This window comes from Sitophilus oryzae, unplaced genomic scaffold, assembly GCF_002938485.1.
Source record: "Sitophilus oryzae breed Bouriz unplaced genomic scaffold, Soryzae_2.0 scaffold_1515_pilon_pilon, whole genome shotgun sequence".
NCBI lineage: Eukaryota > Metazoa > Arthropoda > Insecta > Coleoptera > Curculionidae > Sitophilus > Sitophilus oryzae.
This window is the reverse complement of record NW_022146187.1, coordinates 1,591,721-1,599,918: the sequence shown is the minus strand read 5'-3', so window position 1 is coordinate 1,599,918 and position 8,198 is coordinate 1,591,721. Positions and strand designations below refer to the sequence as shown.

The 8,198-nt window shown below is 30.7% G+C and overlaps 1 long non-coding RNA gene across 1 annotated transcript; it reads right to left on the bottom strand.

Annotated features, from left to right (window-relative positions):
• Positions 1-625: 625 nt before the first annotated feature.
• LOC115878480 lies at positions 626-8,155 on the bottom strand. The gene is made up of 2 exons (XR_004049534.1): positions 8,092-8,155; positions 626-684 (listed from the first exon to the last, which is right to left on the bottom strand). It is a non-coding gene; the product is annotated as an uncharacterized LOC115878480 (long non-coding RNA).
• Between the last annotated feature and the right edge of the window lie 43 nt (positions 8,156-8,198).

The window sequence follows — 8,198 nt, the reverse complement described above, 5'->3', positions numbered from 1 at the left end:
TATGGGTGAGCCACTTTTGAGCACCCCGGTATAAGGGAAAAATCAAACTTTATTTTAAAAAAAAAAAAAAAAAAAAAAAAAAAAAAAAAAAAAAAAAAAAAAAAAAAAAAAAAAAATTTTCTCTAAAAATAAATGGATATAGTTTAAAATTTTAATAAAATTTTTTTTTTTATTAAGTTAAAATAATTCTATGTTTACCTATAAGATCAAAATTCCATTGATGTAAGTTTTTCTACTCACTCATTTTTTTTTAAGCAAATAAATACCAACATGTATGTTACTTAAACACGGAATTTTTAAGTTAATTTATAGTTGTCAGTAATAAAACTGTATGCATCCATCTCAGTCGTTTAATTAGAATTTAATAACTATTATATAGACATTTAATTATGTAGGAATCATAAGAAAATAATACTGTAATGACAAAAAAGAAATTATTATGATTCGAAGGTAACATTAAAAAAGTCTCATCACCAAATAATAATGTATAATTAGTTTATTAAAACAAAATTGTCGACAGTGCCAATTTTAAAATTATTAATTAAATTCTAGTTCTTACTTCGCATCATCGTCTCCTAATCCTAATTCATACACTCTTGTAGCTCCTAATTCTTCCAATCTTTTATCTATATAAATGGCAACTTCGTTGTAATGTTCATACGTTTTATTTCCTAAACCAAAGACCTATAAATAAACAAAACATATTATGTAAATTCTATAATCTAATAAGTTCACACTGCCGTAATTAATTAAATAAATAAATAAATAAACAAATAATAAGTAAAAATATATCCTCAGATTTATCTGGAGCATTTATACCAAGGTTTTTCTATAAGTTGATTTGACAGTTACAGTGATTTTTCTCTCAAACAAAACGAAGTTTTGGTCTGTTAGTATATAACATAAAATCAAGATTCCGATTGACGCATCACTTCATTTTTTTATTACTTCCATGTTTCACCCTGAAATAGCCTGTAACTTTTGATTTTAAATGGTACCCCGATATTTTTTACTTTATTAAATAGAAAACGACATTCATAGATAAATGAAACAAGTTTAGATTGAAAGTGCCCATAAGGACAATGTAAACGCTATTTGGCGCTATTCTTTTGCAACGGTCGCGACCCAAACTTTTGTGAAAATTTCGGAGCGGTTGGGCTCTTTCCGGAATTATATCGCCAAATATTGTTTTCAAATTCTATTATTATTTTCCCTTTTAATTTTATAAATAAAATACAGTGTGTTGCATACAAGAAACTTTATTTTATATAAGGACGCATGTAAGAAATACCTATAAACATTGGAAACCGACGATATGCCACGATCCACGATGGTTCTTGCAGTTCACAGTTCACAGCACAGCTTTTTAAGTTTTAATGTCACTTTTCACAATTATCACTGGTTTGAGTAAATAAAACTTGAATTAAACTCACAAGATAGTAATACAATTACTTTGAAAATGGACGCTTGAAACACTTTTTCTGAATTTCTTTAATGAGAGTGGTTTAGATTTTGAAAAGATTATTATGATTTTTGAAGATTCTGACTTTGACAAGAGAAAATTATTTCTGTTTTTGTTTGCCGTTATTCTTAGCGACCGCTATGGCAGCGCCAGATCGCGTATAACGGTTGCGACCCAAGATAATTTCGCGACCTAAAATTTTTACGGGCTTTCCAATCTAAACTTGTTGCATTTATCTATGACGACATTCTGAATAGAGTGACATCTGACAGGTCAACTTTTGACATTTTCGCTTCAATAAAATAGTAGGTAGGTATCTTTGGTAGGTATTTTAAATTTCAATCCAGAGTGTAACAGCTGTGTTCATAACGAAAATTTGAATTGAAATACATACATACATACACATACAGCTGTTACCTGGCTGACCAGGCATTCGAATACAAAGAAGATGGTCACGGCGTTTCTTCATGAGCTTTTCTGTGACTGAAAAGCCCGATACGTGATGTTATCTATATTCCGCAATCTTCGAGCCATCTAAAAATCCATTGCTTTATTAGTTCTTTATTTTTTGGTTGCCGCTGTTAACTGAGTTTACAACCTTCTCCATTGGGTCTCCATTGTGAGCTGCTTTTTCCCACCCATTCTGCATGTTAATTCCTTTAAATTTTCATGGAAAATGTCCTTGTATCTTTCTGGTTGTCCACCCGGTCTCCTCTCACCGTCTACAAGCTCACCGTAAAGCAGAGATTTTGATATACGGTTTTCTTGCATTCTGCATACGTGACCAGACCATCTTAAGCGGGATTTTGTGACCATGACTTCAATACTTAGCTTTTTCAAGGACCGATACATTTGAGACATGATGGAACCAACGGACTCTTAAGAGTTGCCTAAGGTGTCCTCTGTTGCAACTTGTTTAATGCGTTCATGTGTCGGCGGTAAGGCACCCAGGTTTCGCTCCCATATAACATGGTGGTGGGGATTATAATTGCTCGGTATAATGCAAGTTTTGTTTTTGTACTCAAGTCATGATTGTAGAAAACCCTGTCTTTTAATTTCCAGAATGCCCTTGAGGCGCTACTAATCCTGTGCTGAATTTCAGAGTCAATATTGGCCTTTTCCGAAATCAAACTGCCAAGGTAATTGAATTCCGCCACATATTCCAATAGTTCTTCTCCGATTTTTATAGCATTGTTGTGATCTTCAACAAACAAACAACGCTTTATTGTACAAAAAGCCAAAACAGCTTCATCGATAAAGCACTCACAAACAACAAAATCACAAAAAAATACAAACAACAAAAAATACACAATACAAATAATACAATTCAAAAAAATTTAAGTCTTTAAAATTACAAAAAGAATATACATGGACAATTTTAGAACAGTACGCAGTAAATATATAACTTCCGGGGGAGTGCACATGATTTTAGTTTTGTCGATGTTTAGCTTAAGGCCCAAAGCCTCGTATGCCCAGGTATATGTGTTCAACCCAGGTATATGTGTGAATTGAAATAGTATGTGGTACGACTATCCGTAAAAAATGCTTTTTCCAAATATGCTAAAAAAGTGGCTAAAGAGCCACTATCGTTCTATTTGAAATTGAGTTATGATTAAAAATACGATTGGGCCATTTTTTAAATGGCCAGAAAATGTCACGAAAAACATTAGACGATAAAATCTATTTTCCCAATGCTACTTGATTAAAAATTAGTTTTATCACACACGTGGCACTCTGAATTGAAATTTAAAATACAATTTATTTAAGCGAAAATATCAAAAGTTGACATATATGTCATTCTATTCAGAATGCTATTTTCTATCAAATTTTTAAACGATACCGTAAATGGTACCGTTTAAAAATCTAAAGTTATAGTAATTTCCGGTGAAACAGGAAGTGACCAAAACTAACTGAATACGTCAATCAATCCTGATCTGTCATATACACACATTCACACATACCAAATCTTGTTTTTTTTTAATCTGAAAAAATTCAAAGTTACACGGGTAAAGTTTGATTTTCATGCATCTGTTATACGTTGATACATGGTTGATACGATGGTCCGACGGTGCTCTGATTGGTCATAGAGTTTTCGCGCCACTTTTCATCCGTAAATATTTTACCAAAATATTTTACTTCAGCCCGTCAACGGACCCGTTCATACGATAACGCATAGATAAATGAAACAAGTTTAGATTGGAAAGTGCCCATAAGGACAATGTAAACACTATTTGGCGCTATTCTTGCAACGGTCGCGACACAAAACTTTTGAAAATTTCGGAGCGGTTCGGCTTTTTCCGGAATTATATCGTCAAATATTGTTTATTCAAATTTACTATTATTCTCGTTTAATTTTATAAATAAAAATACAGTGTGTTGTTGCATACACAGAAACTTTATTTTTATATGGACGCATGTATGAAATACCTATAGGAAATATTAGAAACCGACGTTATGCCACGATCCACGATGGTTTTGCAGTTCACAGTTCTCAGCACAGCTTTTAAGTTTTTTAATGCCACTTTTCACAATTATCACCGGTTGAGAGTAAATAAAGCTTGAATTAAACTCACAAGATAGCAATAATTACTTTGAAAATGGACGCTATAAACACTTTTCGGAATTTCTTTAATGAGCGGTTTAGATTCTGAAAAAATTAAAAGTTACAAGATTAAAGCTTGACAAAAGAATGCATCCGTTATTGTTGATACGTGGTTAATAGCGATGGTCCGACAGCGCTCTGATCGGTCATAGAGTTTTCGCGCCAATTTTCATCCGTAAATATTTACTTCAGCCCGTCAACGGACCCGTTCATACGATAACCATAACGATAACGGACGTTTTGACACTTTATTGACAAATTTAATCTAACCTTAATAAAAATATAAGTAAAATAGCAAAATCGTTATGGAAACGAAAATATAAAATAACACCAACGTATATCCGATAAACGGAAGCATGAAAATGCAATAAATTTAACACCTGCGTTATTTTTCTAACCAATCAAAGTCTTTAAATTCTACCGATAAAATTAATATCGTATCAACGTATCGTCGGACAACGGATGCATGAAAATCAAGTTTAAGCCACTTTTGAAAGACACCCAGTATACAGGAGGTTTATCTGAAAAACGTATTATAGTAGTATAGCAGTATGACACTTAATCATCAGTTAAAGAAAACGTACCGTTGAGAGTAGTAATTTTCCATTTCCTATTATAAATTATAAGACTGTAAATAAGACTTATTGCATTATTATTAACTTAAATATTATCTAACATAAAACATCTAAATACTTAAGGATGAAGAGATCAGGTAGGTACCGTTATTTATTTATATACTATTTAGGTACCTATTCAAAACAAATATAATTTAAATCAAACGTCTACTACAGATATAAAGCATATGTAAAATAGTTGTTATTCAAGGATAGCAAATACGTCGTCTCATGCTAGCTTGTTGTTTTAAGTGTAGAATAACATTGTTTGCAACAATCATGAACCCCTCTAGTTTCGTTCGCCAATCACACGAACTGCGCATGATGCAATTTATTTTGATCATTTAAATTTCGTCTAATTTAAATTGCGAATGAAAACGGACAAAAGAATTTAAGAACATGATAATAAAATAGGATGAGATTTGAATATATAAAAAATAATGAATCATACTAGTCTATTCACTCACAATGAGACATCAAATTAAATTTGAGACGAGATAATAACAAAAAGTAAATTGTCATCACTGCATGGGAGAAAATAAATCCTCAAAATATATATAATAAATGATCATATGTTACTTCGTTGATTACTTCTATGTTTAGATAACTTATCAGATCACATTGTTTTAAATTCCATATATTAAAATAATGAACACTTATAATAAAATAATAATAGAAACACTAAGCTAAATTTAAGCTATGCAGTGTACAGGACAGGGTATTTCAAAAAAAGTTATATACAACATTTTTAATGGAACACCTAGATATTAAGTAGTTTTTAGATTCTAGGAAGAAAATTAATGTTTGGTTCATTTTGTTCACATTATTGATAAAGAAGTTCATATCAATAATATAGTTTTTTCTACATTTTTTACATTTCCGAAAATGATAGACAAATTTGAAATGTGAATAAAAATATACAATATGATCGAAAAAACGGCGTCAGCGATGGCTATGAAATGAAGATCGCTGTCATTTATTTGTAAAATTATATGGAGAATGTCATAGATCGTCATTTCAAAGCGATCATCCGGTATAACATGCTATAGGTTAAAATAACAATTATACGATAAATTAAATTTGAATATGACATGAAAAGTTATACAGAGTGAGAAAATATTGATATTGAACAATCGTCATCGTTATTGAAACAAGCATTAAAAACGAGGCAGCCAATATATTATTTATTAATTTTATTAGACATTCTATGCAGAAATCATGTCTGTTCAAAATACTATCTAGATTGCTTACCTCTCAGACAAATACTTTTTCTAGTTATTTTCACTTTTGTTATTTAATATCATAAGATATTTTTACTAATATTTGGAAGTGGCTGTATTATGATAGTGATATTAGTTTAACAAAAAATGAGAAATATGTATAGAGAATCCTTAATATTTTGAACGGACATGATCACTGCGTTGAAAACCGAAATAATATACTAGGGTATTTAAAATATAGAGTAACTTGCCCCATTAGCCCCTATAGTTGACCAGTGTTGCAATATCAATTTTGTCTCACTGTGTATAACTTTTATTGTCAAATTTAAATTTGATTTATCATACAATGGTTACTTTAACCTGTAAGGGTAAACTGTAATTTAGGTAGCTTATTCAAATTTAACATTGGTTTGTTGTTAATTTTTCAAAAATAATAAATATTAGCGATGGGAACTATCGAATGAAATAGGCTATCGAATGGTTAATGAATGAATGATTCTATCAAATGTGTGTGTGGTTTTATTCCAATAAAATCATTTATTCATTTGTATACTAAAGCAGTGACAACTAAATATGTCAAAAAACCTTACATTTTTCGATATAAACTTCTTTAATAAATCCTCATTTATTTTTATCTAAAATCCAAAATTATAATTAAGATATGGGGTATTCAATTAAAAAAAACACAACTTTATTTAATTTTGTGGACATCCTGTAGAACTCAATAATGTGTAAATACATATATACCAAAATGAACATTCACCAAAAGTATGAGAGGTGTGAGAGGTTTCATCCTGTATATTATCTGAAATCTGCTTAAAGCCCGAAAACTTGACCTTGACAAACAATAAATTTAATCTTCGAAAATTTTATAATAGCTGCTCTCCAGTAACCTTTCAAATTGCCGTAAGTATATATACCAGGTGCGTCTCAAAAGTGGCTCATCCCCATAACTTTTGTATTTTATCAGATAAAAAAGCTTGATTTGGTATGTTAGTATATGACATAAATTAGAATTGATTGACGTATTCAATTCTTTTCGGCCACTTCCTGTTCTACCGGAAATGACTACAACTTTTGATTTTTAAATGGCACCCTCGGTATTTTTTTACTTTATTCGATAGAAAATGACATTCTGAATAGAATGCCATATGACATTTTGCTTAAAAACAAAATTGTATTTTAAATTTCAATCTAGAGTGCCATGACTGTGTTAAAAACACTAATTTTTAATCAAAGGAGCCTTGGAAAAATATATTTGATCGTCTAATGTTATTCGTGTCTTGTCCTGGCAGGGTTAAAAAGATGCCCATATCGTATTTTTAATCATATCTCAATTTTTCAAATGGAACGAGAAGTGGCTCATTAGCATATTTGGAAAAAGCATTTTTACGAATAATTTGGTAGAACACACTTAGTACTTCGAGTAAAATTGTCGTTTTGAATCGCGTGTTGCAATTTCAAATAAACCGTATTCGAAAATGTGAAAAGTTGACACATAATATGTCATTCTATTCAGAGTGTCATTTTCTATCGAATAAAGCAACAAAACACCGAGGGTGCTATTTTTATCTGATAAAGAAAAAAAAGTTATAGGGGTGAGCCACTTTTGAGACGCACCCGGTATACTATGTTTAAAATTTCAAGTATTAATTTTATTAATTAATACTTGTACCGAGATATTTCAGCACAGCTGCCACATTTTGTTGCTTTAAGTAATGTTAAGAGAGAAAGCCCCTGCGATTATCTTATAATTTACACATCAGTTTACATAATATATCATTTATGTGAGAGAAAAGCAGTATATTATAATTATAAAATATACCGCCGCGCAGGTCATAAATTCGTTAAATTAACCTTACCGGTATATTCCATAACATACAATCAACTTTGAATGAGTATTAAGACATTCTTTCACCAGAAATACTATAGTTCATACACATTCCGATTCATTAATGTACCTGGTGTTTCTCAAAAGTGGATCACCCCTATAACTTATTTATGATGGAAATAAGACATTCTGAATAAATAGAATGTAATGCTATACGTGTCATTAGCATATCTAGAAAAAAGTATTTTTGTACAAATAATCTCAATTTTTTTATCTGAAAAAATAAAACAGTTATAGGAGTGAGGCATTTTTTTTACAATACATCAGGTTAATATTTGTATACAAAAATTATATTAACTTACCGCATAATTTAAGCCAGTTAAGTCTGCATCTCCATTTTGTAACCATTCATAAAATTCCATTTGCATTATCAGTTGGATCGCCTTCACCGTAAGTGGCCATACAGAAA